Source organism: Nicotiana tabacum, chromosome 2, assembly GCF_000715075.1.
Source record: "Nicotiana tabacum cultivar K326 chromosome 2, ASM71507v2, whole genome shotgun sequence".
Taxonomy (NCBI): Eukaryota; Viridiplantae; Streptophyta; class Magnoliopsida; order Solanales; family Solanaceae; genus Nicotiana; species Nicotiana tabacum.
The window spans coordinates 48,669,768-48,688,440 of record NC_134081.1 but is presented as its reverse complement, the minus strand read 5'-3'; the positions used below and the strand labels follow the sequence as shown (position 1 = coordinate 48,688,440).

Here is an 18,673-nt window from a genome sequence, read left to right as displayed (position 1 = left end):
AATTGTCCCTAAATTTATTGTGTGTGGAACTACTCGCTATTGTTGTGAGGGCACTTGATTCATGAAGGAAAGGTAAGGTCGTTGACCTTTGTGTTAGAGTAAGTGAGTGGGTTATAAATAATGCGTGGTGCTTTTGAGTCAAATTTTGAGGCTATGATGTTACACTATTGTGCTTAGTCTATTTTAAATATTCTGGGTGTAATGAGTTAGGAGAGTTGATTAAAAAGGTCGTGTCTATATGAAGTGTAGTTTGATTGCTCGAGGACGAGCAATGGTTTAAGTGTGGGGTGTTAATGGTAGGCTATAATCTCATGTTTTAGTCGCTTATCGCACTCTAATTTACTGCACTTTAATTGAGTTGGAGCTTTAATCGTTAGTATTTTGTACTAATTGTATGTTTTATGCCTTGTAGGAGTAATTCCGATCTATGTAGATGTTATGGAATGAATTCAAGCTATTCTAGAGCTTTGAAGCCTGAGTAAAATCCCAAGGATTAAGTTGAGATCGTATTCGGGGATCAACGGATGATAGTGCACTTTAAGAACGAAACGAAGAATTGAGAAGGCATATTGCGTAGTGTCCAATAAAATGCACATAACTTTTCGCTCAGAAATTCGTTTGGGCTCTACAATATATCGTTGTAAATCTATTTAAAAGGGATACAACTTTCATGTTTTACATTTTCTCAAATTCCCAACTAGTGCGGCACACTGGGCGATGCACAGTGCGACACATCAGTGTAAAGATCTGTCAGAAAATAGCAAACTTCGGAGACTGGGTTTTTGGAGTCTGTCAGGAAAAAGCACTAATGCTACGCACCCTGCTACGCACAATGCGACTCATGAAAAGCAATAAGTTTGCATGTTTTCCTATTTCGGCTAGGAAAAGGGAATTTCGTCTAGGTCCGGCCCTACTTGGTATAAATACATGGAAAAATGGTATTTTATAGACTTTTGACACATATTAACCTGAGTAAGACAATGAGGATGTGGAGAAGCAAAAGATCAAGGATTTCATCATTCAATCCTCACTCAAGACAAGGGTTTGGATTGTTTTATGTTTTCCTTTAACTTAAATATTGTTATGATGAATTACTCCATTTCCATGGAGTAATTCTCTTTAGGGTTTGATGGATTTGGTGTATTGATACTTGTTTGTGGATAATTAACTCTAGTTTTATGTATTGAATTATTTTGAGTATTTTAATCGTTGCATATATATTCACTAATTCATGTAATCGAGAGAGGCATAACTTGTAATATTCTTGCATTATATTTTATTAGTTGAATTCATTAATTCTTCTTAGTAATCGAAAAGGCTAGTTGAATTGTTGATTAAACTTAGTTAGGAGAATAATCGAGAGAGGTTCTCCTAAAGACCAATCCACTACGAATTCTTGCATATCTTCACATGCTTAAAATTGGTTCATCTTGTGAGGTTGAGACTTAATCGAGAGAGTAGTTTCTACTAATCAATTGAACTAATAACCAAGTGAATTCGAGAGACTCACTTGAACTTTAGAAGTGAATTATCTAGAGTTAAATCCCAAACATTTATCTTGCACCTATCATATCAACCCTATTTTCTCCCAATTGATAACTTCCTTTGCTTAATACTTGCGTTGATTGTCATTAGTCAATAGTTTAGACTCTTAGTTAATTCTAGTTTAAATCACATAAATCTTAATTGTTTATCATCTTGAATAGCAATAAAACTATAAACTACGATAATAATTGTTTAACTCCAATCCCTGTGGATACGATATTTTAAATTACTATATTCGACTAGCGAGCATATTTTAGTTTGTGTTTTGCGCTCGTCAGTAGCATGAAGGAGCACGAGCAGCATTTGAGAGTGGTGCTTGAGACCTTACGGGCACAGAAGCTATATGTTAAGTTCTCCAAGTGTGAGTTCTGGTTAGATTATGTGGCATTCTTGGGGCATGTTGTATCAGGCGAGGGTAGTAAAGTAGATCCCAAGAAGATCGAGGCAGTTCAGAGTTGGCCCCGTCCTACTACGGCGACTGAGATCAGGAGCTTCTTGGGTTTAGCAGGCTATTATCTCCGATTTGTAGAGGGCTTCTCATCTATTGCCGCACCTTTGACTAAATTGACCCAGAAGGGTGCTCCGTTCCGATGGTCCGACGATTGTGAGGCGAGCTTTCAAAAGCTGAATACCGCCTTGACTTCAGCACCGGTGTTAGTGTTACCTTCCGATTTAGGGATGTACACTGTGTATTGCGACGCTTCACGCATTGGCCTGGGTTGTGTATTGATGCAGCAGGGGCAAGTTATTGCATATGCTTCACGTCAACTGAAGCCCCACGAGAAGAATTATCCTGTACAAGATTTGGAGTTGGCCGCGATTGTTCATGCTCTTAAGATCTGGAGGCATTATCTCTATGGGGTGTCATGTGAGGTTTACACCGATCATCGCACCTTGTAGCATTTGTTCAAGCAGAGGGATCTCAATTTGAGGCAGCGCAGGTGGCTTGAGTTACTAAAAGATTATGATATCACCATCCTTTATCATCTAGGCAAGGCGAATGTGGTCGCAGATGCCTTGAGCAGAAAGGCGTAGAGTATGGGCAGTTTGGCATTTATTTCAGCAGAGGAGAGGCCATTAGCTTTGGACATTCAGTCCTTAGCTAACAGACTTGTGAGGTTGGATATTTCAGAGCCCAGCCAAGTTCTTACATGCGTCGTCGCCCAGTCTTCACTATTCGAGCAGATCAAGGCTCGCCAGTACGACGATCCGCACTTGTTGGTTCTTAGAGAGACGGTATTACAGGGTGGTGCCAAGGAGGTTACTATCGGCAAGGATGGTGTTCTGCGACTCCAAGGTCGTATATGTGTCCCTAATGTTGATGGATTGGGGGAAAAGATTATAGAGAAGGCACACAATTCTCGGTATTTTATTCATCCAGGTGCTACGAAGATGTATCGCGACCTGAAGCAGCATTATTGGTGCCGGTGGATGAAGAAGGACATAGTTGAGTATGTAGCGAGGTGCCTTAATTGCCAGCAGGTTAAGTACGAGCATCAGAGGCCAGGTGGCCTATTCCAGTAGATAGTTATACCTAAGTGGAAATGGGAGCGCATTACTATGGATTTCGTAGTTGGGTTACCGTGGACCTTGCGGAAGTTTGATGCAGTTTGGGTCATTATCGACAGGTTGACCAAGTCGGCACACTTCATTCCGGTAGTGACCACGTATTCTTTAGAGAGATTGACCCAGATTTACATTCAGGAGATTGTTCAGTTGCACGGTGTGCGTGTCTCCATTATATTAGATAGAGGTCCTCAGTTTACTTTGCATTTCTAGAGTGCAGTACAGAGTGAGTTGGGGAACCGGGTAAAGCTCAGTACAACCTTTCATCCGCAAACTGATGGGCAGTCAGAGCGGACAGTTCATATCTTGGAGGATATGCTCAGAGCATGTGTGATTGACTTCGGAGGGCAGTGGGATCGATTCTTGCCTTTGGACGAGTTTGCTTACAATAATAGTTATCAGTCCAGTATCGAGATGGCTCCATTTGAGGCTTTATATGGTCGATAATGTCGTTTGTCCACCGGATGGTTTGAGCCCGGCGAGGCTAAGTTATATAGTACTGATTTAGTGAAGGACGCCTTGGAAAAGTAAAGTTGATTCAGGAACGACTTCGCACAGAACAGTCCAGACAGAAGAGTTACGCGGATCAGAAGGCACGTGATTTATCATTTATGGTGGGCGAAAAGGTTCTCTTGAAGGTCTCGCCGGTGAAGGGAGCCATGAGGTTCGGAAAGAAGGGCAAGTTGAACCCAATGTTTATAGGTCCATTTGAGGTGTTGAGACGAGTTGGGGAGTTTGCTTATGAGCTTGCTTTGCCTCCCAGTCTATCGCGAGTTCATCCGATTTTTCACGTGTCTATGCTCCGGAGGTATCATGCCGATAGGTCGCATGTGTTAGACTTTAGCACGGTTCAGCTAGATGAGAGCCTGAGTTATGAGGAGGAGCCAGTTGCCATTGTTGACAAGCAGGTTCGCCTGTTGAGGTCCAAGAAGATTTATGCGGTAAAAGTTCAGTGGAGGGGCCAACCAGTCGAAGAGGCGACTTGGGAGGCCAAGGAGGACATGCGGAGTAGATATCCACACTTATTCGGCACTCCAAGTATGATTCTAGACTCGTTTGAGGACGAACGTTTATTTAAGAGGTGGAGAATGTAACAACCGGTTTGCTTTCTAGATCCCTGTTTCCCTAAATAAGACTCCCCATATGTGCTTTTACAGTTTTATGACTTACGGGGATGGTTAGTTCGGGATTTAGAAAGGTTCGGGTTGAAATCGGAATACTTAATTCCTTAGTATTAGCTTTAAAGAGCTAAGTTTGACTTGGATCAATATTTCTAGTAAACGACCTCAAAACCGGGATTTGGTGGTCCCAACAGCTTCGTATGATGATTTTGGACTTGGGCGTGTGTTCGGATCGAGTTTTGGGTGACCCGGGAGCGTTGCGGCGCCTAAAGTTGAAAGTTGGTTTATTGAAGGTTTTAAAGTTCTTTAAAGTTGGTGTGGGATAGATTTTGGTGTTATCGAGGTCCGTTTGGGATTTCGAGTCCGGGAATAGTTCCGTATGGTGATTTAAGACTTGCACGCAAAATTTGATGTCATTTCGAGTAGTTTAAGTATGATTCGGCACGCTCAGAGTAAGGTGGAAGAATTTGAAGTTCAAAAGTTCATTCTATTGGTTTTGGGTTGCGATTCTTAGTTTTAATGTTGTTTTCCGCGTTCCGAGGGTGCGATCGAGTCCGTTTTATGTTTACAAACTTTTTGGTATTGTTGGGTTATTCTTATTTGAAATCATTGTTACATGTTACCTCTCTTATTGTCGAGTTATTCTTATTTGAAATCATTGTTATATGTTATCTCTCTTATTGTTGAGTTATTCTTATTTGATATCGTTGTTCACATTTCCTCTCTTTTTGTTGAGTTATCCTTATTAATATAGAATTATTACCCGAGGCTAATTAACATAAACTCGCTCATATTTGTAAAATCCTGAAATACATTGGATCGTTACTTGAGTGTAATTCCCAATACATCCATGCTTGTAGCCATTGATCATTTTACTTGCTTTCTAGGTTAGTTTATATTTTCGCATTTAGTTATAAATATTTCCTCAAAATCTTTCTAAGTGTTTGGCTTATCATAATAGTGATAATTCTCTTATATTGCCTAATCGCCTATATATTGTTCTCTATGGGGTTCGACCCCGACTCATAGTTGGGTATATTATATTGCATGCGACCGTGTCCATTTACTTTTTAGTAGTGGATTTGGACGTCATCAGCTACCTCTTTGATTGTTGGATTGTTCTTATTTGAAGTTGTTATTACATGATGTCTCTTCGTGTTGTTTTATTCTTATGCACTTAGACGTAGTTGCTATTTCATACTATCTTATTCATCATTAAGCTTATGCTATACACTTGAAATGGAAGTTGTCATTTCGTGGGAATACCTTCATTTTGAGTTATTGAAGTTGAAGTTGGGAAAACTATTAATATATTGATGTTAAAGTTGTTGATTATTAAGATATCTCTCCTCGTTGAGTATTTCTCATTTATTTTGTTATTATTGAAATTTTTATTCACATTGTGGTTAAGTCGTGGGATATATGTTATAATAACATTGGTATTGTTGATTTTGGCAAGTGTTGTGGCATATGGGCATGTGTGGTGCGAGTTGATTATTGTATTGTGATATTGATACGCATGTGGTGGTATAAAGATAGGGGTTGATACGTATGCGGTGAGATAAGGTGGGATTTATACGCATGTTTCTAGTAAGAGAATTACATGAAGCCACGCTGTGAGATAAAGGGGCTAAAACGCATGTAGCTATTTCGGAAAAAATATTTTCAAAATAAATGCAAGGCTTACACGGTGATATAAGGAAGATTATGATTGTGAGTTGTGAAATTAGATTGTGAGGTGTGGTACCTCAATTGCGATTCTTGTTGTACATTCTATGTTAAAAAGGCTTGTAGGTTAAACAGTTTTTTTTGTTATTTCTTCATTCGTCTTACTTGTATTGTCTGTATTTGATTACTTGCTGTTCTTATCATATGTTCACTCCTTGTTGCCTTTATTGCTTTAAACTCCATTGTTGGCCTACATTAATATACTGCTTTGTTGCCACGCATTTCCTCGCTTTCTGTCATTAGACTATATATTCTATTCAGTTTTCTTGTCCTAGTATGTGTCTTGACCTGGTCTCGTCACTATTCTACCGAGGTTAGACTTGATACTTATTGGGTACCGTTGTAGTGTACTCATGCTACGCTTCTACACATTTTTGTGCCGATCTAGGTACATTCGCTCGTGTCGTACGCCGATGATTGATCAGTTATTTTCGGAGACTTCAAGGTACACCTGCTCGACGTTCGCAGGCCCGAAGTCACCTTATGCTTTTAGTTGTATTACTGTTTATTTCCTGTTCAAAACAGTGTTGTATTTCGAGATTATTAGTGCACTCTCTGTAGAGCTTATGACTCAGTTCCACCAGGTTTTGTGAGTTATTGACAGTTGTATTGTTTGGTTTTATTATGATAGATTACCGGTTTAAGTTGATATTTAAACTGTTATATTTGCTAAATCTTCATGTATGTTAGTTTTACCTAGTCTTAGAGACTAGGTGCCCTCACGACATCCTAAGGTGAGTATTTGGAGTCGTGACATAACTGATAATTGATTACCTTCTTTTCCATAACCGTCCCCAAACATATTGTCCCATGCATCAATAACGATCAATTTTGCATTATTGCTATTCATTCTCTTCGCCCGAAATATCAACTACTCATAACATTGTTCTATCTAGAGAAAGTCATTCTTCAAAGCATACAATTTTTTCGTAAAGACTCCATCGGCTTGTTCACCGTTGGATCCAGAACTATACGTGGCCTGATTCCCGTAAAACTAGGGATCTGTAGGCCACTCAAGAACTAGGGTTCGACCCCCACATTTTAAAGAACCTCATACCCCCATCCTCATTCATTCGGACAAAACTGATTATCATCTCGATTTTATTACGCGACAATTCTTTATCATTCCCGGATAAAGAGAAACAGCTATTGATACTCAATTTTGCCCTCATATTTTATAAATATTTTTATATATTTTTTAAAAATTTATTTTTTTTACTTTTGTCAAATTGTTATTACAAGAGTTCCATAAAAATAATTTTACCTCTTTTTAAGCTTTTAAATTGATTTTGGCATTTTAGATTGGTAACTATTTATTAATTATTCTTTCAAAATTACTTCTGGGTGATTAGTTGTCTAAATTAATTACATGCATATTTTATAATATTTTACTTCTTTTTATATAAATATATTTGCATTTTTGTATCATTTGCATATCATTTGCAATAATAGCCACAATTATTCAATAATTGTCATTATTATCCTATTTAGGTCAAAATAACTCTTTTTATATTTTTATAATCATCACTATTATTTTGAAAGTATTAATTTCGAAATAGATTTTTTATATATCATTTTATAATTATTTTTAATTAATTTTCGTATTTTTTAATTCCAACCCAAAACCAGGCTAAAATCGGACCAAAACAAGCCCTACATGTCAGGCCCAGTCCCCAGTCCCCAGTCCCAAGCCAAATAACCCCTTTACTCATGACCCGGTCGGGACCCATTTGTTGACCCGCCCCGCCTCCCCTTTAATCATGTCCGTTGATCTCAAATGATCAACGGCCTATAACAACCTCTCTATTTTTAATTACCCAAGAGCCCCTAACCCTAGTTCCCATTTTCCCCAACCATCCGCCTCTACATTCTCTCAATCTCCCTCCTCTCTTCTGTGAACCCTATCCGCCTTACCTTCCCCCTCCCCCCAAATTCTCTCTAAATCCGGCTATACTATGGATCCATCTTTGTATAAGAGATGAAGAAAGAGAAGTTTCCTAATACCATATAGCCTCTCAAAGATAAGTACGGACGTCTCCGTACCTATCCGTAAAAATTTATTAGGACTGCTCATGATTTGTGAGATCTACGTAAACCTAGTGCTCTGATACCATATTGTCACGACCTAATTTCTCATATGGGCCGTGATGGCGCCTAACATTGCCGCTAGGCAAGCCAACGGTGAACTAGCCATGTATTTATTCTTTTTAATAATTTAAAAGTAGTTGGTTTTTATTTATTAAGTAAATGAGAAGTGAAAAATTTGATAAAGTAAAGCACAAACTAATAAAAGAGCAAGTATGGTGAAATAAATACTCAAAGGCTATTAAGTGTCTACTAGCATATTTCCAAGATCCGGTGTCGCAAGTGTATGAGCAACTAATAGAATATACAAAATACCTATGCTACTGTCTGAAAGGAGATATACAAAAAGTAAATACAAAAGAGAGAGACTGCGGGTGTTGCAGAACGGACTCAAAGAGCAGCTCACCACTATGCCTCGAGATAAGGGAGTGCGCGCATGAATGAACACCAGATGCACCTGCCTCAAATCCTGCACGATTAGTGCAGAAGTGTAGCGTGAGTACATAAACAACATGTACCCAGTAAGTATCCAGTCTAACCTCGAAGAAGTAGTGCCGAGAGGTCGACATCGACACTTACTATGGGCCAACAATAAAATACAGAAATTCTAAATAGGCATGGAATATGTGAAAAATAATAATAACATAATAGCAAGCAGTGAATAAATGATTCTTTAACTGATAGTAAATTCCAACAATCTCCAACTAACACATACTAACTCCAAATCAATTTCGGGCCAATAAATAATTATAACCTCTTAAGTCATGAAAATAATATCAAGTGTATTCGGGCTCCAAGCATTAACAAGCACGATTTATGCCGAGGTCATACGGCTCGATCCAGAATAATGTGTACACTGCCAAGGGTCAAGCGGCACGAACCATAGATGCATTTATTATACGGCCGAGGTGTTCACCCCGCTGCACAAGAAGAGAGAATACTCTATGAACATCCGATTTAAAAGTTATCACAAAACTAATACACAAGGAAGCATAATTTTTATTAACGGACAAATAACTCGCCAAAACTCAAAGTAAGTGAAATTCGGCCTTTACGAATTCTTTATCAAGTTTCAATATAATTTAAGCACTTAAATTAACAAATAAAGTGCAAACAATACAAGTATTTTATGATTTGGATCCTAAAACTGCCCGGATTTAAGTATGATTAGTAGCTATGCACGGACTCTCGTCACCTCGTGCGCACGTAGCCCCCACAATTAGAAGCAAATATCAATTTAAAACACCCATAGGGTAAATTGCCTCTTACAAGGTTAGGCAAGAGACTTACCTCGTCTCAAAGCTCACTTTTCGGCTCAAAAATTCGCTTTAAATCCTTAACTTAGTGGCGAACAATTCGAAGCTAGCCAAATGTTATATAAATTAATCGATATACGCTCACAAGTTTATAATTTAGCTGTTAGAGTAATTACCCAACCCCAAATTGGAAGATTCCTAAAATTTACCCCCAAGCTCACGTGCCCGAATTCCAAAAATTTTTGAAGATAAATGTTACCCATAACCTCACGAACTCAAATATATAATTTCTACCTAATTCCATAATCATTTTCGTGGTTAAATCTCATTTTTATCAAAACCTAGATTTTTTAACTAAACCTATAATTTCTCCAATTTATATGTTAAGAATCTACCCAAAATGCATGTAAGGTGGCAAGTGGGCCGGTCTCGGGCCTAAACGGGCCAAGTGGGTCCGTCTAAACGATCCCGGTCCCGGTCCCGGGCCGGTCCCAAATTAAACGGGCCAAACGGTCCCGGGCCAAATGGTCTTTTTGTAGGGACCAAGACCGTTTGGTTCCAGGCTAAATAGGCTAAGTGGGTCCAACGGATTTAAAAAAAAAATTAAATAGAAATTAGAGACAAAAGGATGTTAAAAAAAAATATCTAAGGCAATGCCTTGTAAATTTTATTATAGAATTGTGACCTAAATTTTTTAATTCAAATTTAAAGTCTAAAGACAAAAATATTGTAAAGAGATATTCAAAGCAATGCCTTATAATTTTATTATAGCATTAAAAAAATATGATAATATCTTTCTTAGTCTTCATCCCCCCTATGGAATGAGCACAACAAGGTGCTAATACCACAATTGAGAAGAAAAAGGAACTAATCAAGATGTGCCAAAATACAAGTTACATAATTCATACTAATTTTTGTTCATACAAGTAAAATGGTATCTCTTACAAACTTCATAAACCCGTCAAGGTCCGGAGGAATTTTCGTTCTGCAATATAAACTAAACAGTTAGAAATAGTAGGATAATATTGCCCAGAAAATTCATTTGTAGCAATATAAAATTTTTCTAAAAAATTTACAAGTATTTTAACATTAGCCCAATCTCCATTTGTAAAGTGCTCATCATCATCACTTATATGTGCATTAAATGTTGAGTTTATGAGGTTTCTATATTCATATGCAACAACCAAGCTTTCATACATGTAATTCCATCTAGTTGGACAATTTCAATATTTAAAATTGTGGGTTTATCATCATCCGGTTGAGTTTTATCAAAATCTATTTCCTCGTCATCATTTTCATCAATAGTTGGATTTGAATAAAGAGCATTCATTAATTCATGGTCTAATTGTTCACCAACTCTAATATTATGGCAAAATTGACTCTCAGTAAATTGTAATAAACTATTATCGCTATCAAGAATAGCAGGTGTAGGACGGGGTTTGGTTCGGGGAGCCCGGGGCAGCGGAGAAGGAACAGATTGAGCACTAGATTCGCCACTCTTGGATTTTTCCTTATTTTTACCAAATTTTTTTAAAGGAAGCCATCTTAATTAATAAAGTAATAGAAAATAAATAAAATAAACAAAATTATAATATTAAAACTTAAGAGTTGGAACGAGTTTACCGAATTGAGGAACAACTTGTTGAAAATTGATTATCGTTGAAGACTTGAAGACTTCAATTCACCAACTTCATAATTTTTTCACAAATTATAACAATAAAGTAAGCAATAGTAGCAATTATAGAAGAAAATTAGAGAGAGATTGTGATAGATTGATGATTTTGTAAGAAAAATGAAAGAATGAGGGGGTATTTATAGTTAAAAATAGGGAAAAAGTGTAATTATAAAAAGTTTGGGGTTAAAACAAAGTTGGGGAGAGGGGGAAGGGGAGTTAAATGGCTATTTTATAAATAGCCAACGACTATTTTTGACAGTCCAATGACTATTTTTGACAGCCCAACGGCTATTTTTTATTTTTTTTTTTTAAAAAAGTTGACCGTTGGGACCGTTTGGCCCGCGAGGGGACCGGTTCCGGTCCCTGACAGGCCAAATGGTCACGGTCCTGGCGGGCCCAAAGCATAGGACCGCCCAATGAGACCGGTCCAGGCCCACTAAAATCGGTCCTAACGGTCCTGGCCCATTTGGCTCGTTTGGCCCGCGGTCCCGGGTCGGTCCCGGGCCTGGACCGGCCCACTTACCAACCTTAAATGCATGTATTAACTCATATTGTTTAGAAATTACTTACCTCAAATTACTAGGTGAAAACCTCTTTTCAAATAGCTCTAAAATTTTCCAACAAATGAATGAAATGAGCCAAAAAGCCTAAGTCCCGACATTAAATGGACCTCATTGCCCCAACGATTTTCGCTTCTGCGGACCTTGGGTCGCACCTGCGGAAAATCTATCGCAGGTGCGGTCCTTGCCCAGCTTGGCCAAGTCCGCTTCTGCGGAGCTGGTCCGCATCTGCGCACACGCGCCTGGAGATAGTCGCCCGCTCCTGCGAACCCATGCCTCCTTGGCCTAGCCCGCACCTGCGACCATCTTCCTCGCACCTACGAGCTCGCAGGTGCGGTAAGCTCTCCGCTTCTGTGAGGTCGCACCTGCGGCCAAAACCTCGCAGGTGCGAACACACCAGAACTGGAGCACTAGAAGCTCCCTCAAGTCCAAATTCCGAGTCCGATTCCAATTCGTTTTGCATCCAGGGCCCCCGGGACCCCATCCAATTACACTCACACATCCATCAACATAATACGGACCCGCTCGCGCGATCGAAATACCAAATTAACATCTAAAAATATGAATTGGACGTTAAAACGCATGAATCAAATTATGAAACTCCAAACACTTCCGCGCGTCCGATTTCTATCAAATCAAGATGGATAATAATTTTTATCTTTAATTTGGCTCTCAACAAAGTGGAATACAACATGAGAAATCTGCATACTGATATCCTAATCTATACTATATTAAAAGCACGAAGGCCCTTAGCGAAATATCGTTCGCCTTTTTCACCCTTTAAAAATATATTTTATATGGGGCAAAATTATAATTTAAGTTATTTTTTTAATTTTTTGAAATTAAAAATCAATTAAAATATTACTTATTAAATTATTCCTTATGAGAATTAAATATGAAGTCCTAATATTTAGGACATTAAAGTTAATTAAACTTTTACTTTATATAAATTATTAAAGAAGAAAATAAAAAAACCATCGACTATTTAAAAAATATGAACTAAAACACAAAATCATGTAAAAGCATAAACGTAAGAATAATCTATATCTTACTTTTTCCAACAATAAAACTCCACGATAACTTTTGTGCTCTTTGCCCTAATATTTTAATCATACAAGGTCAAGTTTGCCTATTTATTTTCTTCCATACCAAACTATTTGCCATTCTTAATTTTAAATCGATAAGTAATTTATTTAAAAGTTTGGTTATTAAATTATACCTTTCTATTTTTAAAATTTACTACGGCAAATATTTCTACAATTAGTATCGCCATTAGCGTTAAAAAAAATAATCACTGCTAGGAAAAAATAGTAATTATTTATTTGTGATAAAAAAAATTAATGATCATTTTTTGGGAAAGGAAAAAGAGGAGAGCAAGAAATATCAATGGAAAAAATAGAAATGCTTTTTTATTTGACTATTAATTTCAAGTAGAAGTCAAAGAGGACACAAAGAAAAACTAGGAAACCACAAATAGATTATGGTATTTATTTACATTTCTAGAAAAATTGTAAATATGTTGAAGACTGCAAAAGTTGTGCCAAGGCAATTAAATAAGTTATTAACAAAGGTATATCAAGCTCAAATAATCTAATTTAAAGTATGAAAGACTATTGTTACAATCTTCTATAAATTAATTCTTTATATTTAGTATATTCTTCTAATCAATTCAAAACAAATTTTTTTGCAAAACTTTGGTAATTGAAGACAAATCTAGAAATCACAAGGAAGTGAATTATATAATTCTTGACTCACTATTACTCATATTGATTCTAAAGTCTTAAAATATTAGATTTTTTTAATCAATTAGTTCAAATAATGAAAGATTTAATATGTAAAATTTTAGTTGATTTTAAAGGCCTAAATATTAGAAAAAATAATTAAATGATAATTTTATCCAATTTAAAAACTAATTTTAAAGGATAAAAAAGGCGAACAATATTTCATTAAGGGGCTTTGTTAATTTAATATAGTATAGATTTAATAACTCAAACACATTAACTGATAATATTTGTATAATTTAAATTTTTTAATACTCATTAATATAAGGTTCACGCGCAACGTGCATATCGTGAGACTAGTTCCTACAAACTTATACACATCGGAATATACTCTGTATGGGCTAAATTAATCATTTTTGTCCATCCGAAAATAAATCCAGAACTATAACGACCCGACCGATCGTTTTGAGCATTTACCCTCCTTTCAACTATTTGAAGTCTTGAATAATTTTCTACGAGGTATTATGACTTGTGTGAATTGTTGGTTTTGGTTTTAAGGTATTTCGGAGTTAGCTTGGAAGCTTAAGTTGAAATAGTTGACCGAATATTGACTTACGTGTAAACGACCTCGAAATTTAATTTTGATGATTCCAATAGCTCCGTATAGTGATTTTAGACTTAGGAGTGTGTCCGGAAAATTATTTGGAGATCCGTAGTGGAATTATGCTTGAAATGCCAAAAGTTGAATTTTGAAAAGTTTGACCGGGGGTTTGACTTTTTGATATCGAGGTCGGAATCCAGTTCTGAAAATTTTCATATCTCCGTTATGTCGTTTATGACTGGTGTGCAAAATTTGAGGCTAATCGGACGTGATTTGATAGGATTCGGCATCGTTTGTAGAAACTAGAAATTTTAAAGTTTATTAGGCTTGAATTTAGGTGTAATTCATGGTTTTAGCGTTGTTTGAGGTGATTTGAGGGCTCGACTAAGTCCGTATGATATTTTAGGACTTGTTGGTATATTTGGTTGAGGTCCCGAGGGGCTCGGGTGAGTTTCGAATGGTTAACGGGTTGGATTTTGGACTTGGAACTCTGCTGGAATTTTTCTGATGCACCATCTGGTTTCCTTCATCGCGTTCGTGAGTGGAGCCTCGCATTCACGAAGAGGAACTGAGAGGCTGGCAATATTTGCTCTTCGCGTTCGCGAAGAGAAGAACGCGTTCGCGAAGGGTGGACTGGGTGTGCATCGCGAACGCGAGAGGTGTTACGCGTTCGCGAAGAAGAGAGGAAGCAGCTGAGGACCCCCAGGCAATTGGTCTACGCGTTCGCGTAGGGGGTATCACGTTCGCGTAGTGAGGGGAGAATGAAGTATCGCGTTCGCGATGGGTTGAACGCGTTCGCGTAGAAGGCATTGAGGCAGTGGTATTTTGTGCTTTGCGAACGCGAGGGTGATGTCGCGTTCGCGAAGGAGGAATTTGGACGGGAACTATTTTGTGCTTCGCGAACGCGAGGCACTGACCGCGTTCGCGAAGAAGAAAAGCCTGGGCATTTCAGTTTTTGACGGATTTGAGCTTGGGAAGAGGCAATTTTCGGGAGTTTTTCAAGGGAAACAACGGGGTAAGTATTCTTAACTCAATATTGGTTAAATTACCTGAATCCATGGTTGTTTTTATCATTTAATTGGTGAATTAAGTTGGAAAAGTTTGAAACCCTCTTAGTTTAAATTGAGGATTTGAAGGCCGAGTTGTGGTCGGATTTGAGTAATTTTGGTATGGTTGGACTCATGGTTGAATGGGGGTTCGGATTTTATGAGTTTTATTGGATTCCGAGAAGTGGGCTCCACGGGTGATTTTTGGGGCGTAATTTCGGATTTTTGGAAAATATTAGTATTTTGATATGGAATTAATTCCTATAAATTGTGTGGACTGAATCAAATTAATTGTGACTAGATTCGAGCCATTTGGAAATTGATACGCACAGAATGGAATTTCTGAAGCATTGTTTAGCTTGCTCGACATTTGATTCGACTTGTTCGAGGTAAGTAACTCTTCTAATCTTATCATAGGAGCCGAAGAAACTAAAGTTACTAATATTTTATATCACAGGTTCATTTCTGAGATAGAGGCAGTATGCAGGAAATGGTTGGCTGATGGCACGAAGAATTTGTTGGTGTGAATGTTTTGTTTATTCACCTCATCTTTACCGGAAAAGAACTTGTGATTTCATTAATGATTTAAACTTATTGAACGACATGCATGCCCAATGGAAATGATCATTTTACACATTGACTAAAAATTTATCATTTTGACTGTGTATTTGACTGACTACTGACTTTCATTTCATACATTTGACGGAAAGAGGTCAAGATTTGGTTGAGAATACTATATCTTAGTTTGCTATTACCAGAAGTAGAAGTTCTCGCTCTGTCCATCTTTCAAGAGATTGTGATGGCTGTAGTTGAATGTTGATGCCATATTCATTAGCGTGGTCCCTAAATAAACCTGATAAGGGACTGGTTTTGATTTTCCATTTGAAAGATTGAAAGGTCGAATAATAGGTGTGACAGATACTTAAGTAAAAACAAAAGATTTGCTTACTAAAGTCTTCTAATTAGTTTAGGTCGTTCCACAAAGATTTGCTACTAGCCTGTCTTTTGGAAAGACTATTTAAAAAGAATTTGAACTTCAACCTCAACCTATACCTATAAAGAAGTGCTAGGTGTGATCATTCATCATTGTTGAAGTGCGAAACCTAAGTGAGTGTCAACAAGGTCGAAAGCACTTGCCATTACTTTTGAAGGAGTAATGGCTCCCTTAAAATCTTCTGCTTTTAGTTGTCCTATACTTATAAGATGCTGGAATAGTTTATTAGATGTTTCAGGTTTATCATCTCTAATGTTTGTAATATTTATGATTTTTTCCGGAAACTAATATATTATCACTAGCTATTCCACTTATCAAAAATAAATTATTAGCCAACATGCTATGTGGTTTTGTGCGGGATAATTTGCTATTTATATCTCTTAATAGCTTCTGTGACAATGGATTTATTTCTGTCAACAAGTGGTTCCTTTAGAGGAAAAAAACAAGTAGTTCCTTGACGGTTTATTTCTCTGAGTGGAATCTTTTGGTCGAAGTATGAAGGAAAAGATTCTCTTATTGCTTGTCTTGATTCCTTGCTTCTGTTTTTTTGCAAATTATGTGATGGTAGAAAAAGGCCGCTATCTGCTTGAATATCTCTGAGGGCCTATATAAAGTCAAAGCTGACCTGAAGTATGAGATGAAAAGCTATTGCATGGAGTACTATTTTGGAACACTTAATGATGGTACGTAAATAAGTCTACTTTGAAATTAAAACTGAAAATATGTTTCTTTCTTTTTTCTTGGGATTGCCTAACAAATATCCAAAAATTTAGTTGTGCCAGGAAAAGGAAATGACTGGAGTTGTGTACTGCATGATCTGCAGCTGTTTTTTGGGGTGAATGAGTTCCTGGTATCTCTATCACTTATCAAAAAAAAAAAAAAGTTCCTGGTATCTCTATCTCTTAGCACCTTGATTTGGGTTATTATGTTTAACTTTCTTTTCCAATATTGAATGCATGTCTCTAGGTGATTGCTCCTCAAAGTGCCAGTGGTGTGGTTCTTGATGGACCAGAGGCCAGCAAACTTCTAAGTGCAGTTGCTATTGCCTTGTCCAACTGTTCCAGGTATGGTTGTCAGTTGCAAACTTCTTATTATATCAACCTGTCGGATCTATACCTTTTAGTAATTGAACCGAAGTACTAGTCTTCTTCAAAATCACTCAAAGGATTAATCTGTCTTTTTCAAAATCAAAGTGAGATTTTGATGGTGAACTAACATGCTTTGTCAAGGTTTCTCTTCATAATTTAAGTGTAATACAATAGAAGCTAGCTAACCTTGCTCAATTTTAAGCAAAATCTTGTTAGAAATAAATGGGCCCTAAATGAAAGAGAAGTTGACAGAGTATCCATTATTGAGAGAACAACATATAATTTGTGACATATTGTAATTCAGTATATAAAGTTGGTTATTCAGAATCATAGAAGTTGAGAAATTGAGAAAGATGTGAAGATAATGGCTACGTATTTTATTTTCATACATCCGGGGCTTTGGTCTATTGGTAGAGTACAACACGTGATGTGTGGATTAGGTGCACGTCATGGTTTGAAATGTGCCACATACAAAATCCTGTGATGAAGGGTAGATAGGTGAGCCCATTATCCATTGAGTTTCGAAGCGTGTGCCAGCTTGCCGTTGGGGATTTCTCGGTTGTTCAATAAAAAAAATCTTTCATCCTCCGGCAAGCAGCATGGCACATTAGCCCTAATGTTACAAGAGTCCTTGAATTTCTTTAGACTTCCTTCTGCAAAAAGCCAATATAACTGAAAGGAGAAAAGTCGGCATATTTTGGAAGCTCTGTAAATTGCAAGGATAGGTTTTTTGTTTCTTTAAGAAAAGTCGGCATAATATCTATATCACTTGAAACTTTTACTAAGAAATATGTAGCATTCACTCGTTGGCAAGAGAAGCGTCCTGCCACTTCTATAAAAAAAATGAACTTTTGCAAATATGTAGGAGTTAGCTACACCCTGTAATTGAAAATCTGCAGAGATGACTAGTACGACCACTGAAAATAACCGCCTTGTTGAAGCTAAGGTATAAATCTCTACCATATTAAGCTGACTTCTGTCGAATTTCTAATGTGCTGCTCTAAAGTAGAGATCATACTTGTATTTGGCTTCTTCAGCAGATGGTGATGCTCATCTCTATGTATATTACATTTCTTTCCTTTCTGTAATGAATAATATAGTACACTTTTGATCTTTTTCACCTTTTGGTCCCTGCAGTTTGTGTCCAGCATTCGTTCCGGTGCATGATCCTTCTCGTAAAGCTTACATTGGTATTCAGAATATGGGAACCCTTTTCACCAGGCGATTTGAGGCTGACCGTATAGGTAGACGGGAAGTTCGCTGGTGTTGGGAAGAGTCACAGCCAGTACCTAGAATGCCATCTAATTGTGTAATTGATCTATCTACCTGTCTGATTAGCCAGAAACTACACATGGTAAGTAGCCTCTGGAGTTTGATGCTTTGCTCATAGACTAGAGAATTGAAAAATATTGAGCTTGAAATTTCATGTCTATAGATTCCATGAGGACGTCTGTATATGCCACTAAGAAGTTGTGTTATGATGCATTTAGATTGTTTAAGTGCCGTGTCTGTTTCCCTCTTTTGCTCCTTCCTATGCCTCATTCTATCCTCTTGTGGTTAATTTTGAAGTCCACCCGCGCAATTCATTGCTGTACATATAGACAATCTGACAGTGGAACTAATTGTGAATGTACAATATGACCCGACCTTACCAGATATGGATAAATATGTCATTTTTTTCAGCTTA

The 18,673-nt window shown here is 37.4% G+C and overlaps 1 pseudogene; it reads left to right on the top strand.

The window, feature by feature from the left end:
- The window catches only part of LOC107796777 (uncharacterized), a 38,168-nt pseudogene that overhangs the window by 7,333 nt on the left and 12,162 nt on the right, over positions 1 to 18,673 (top strand).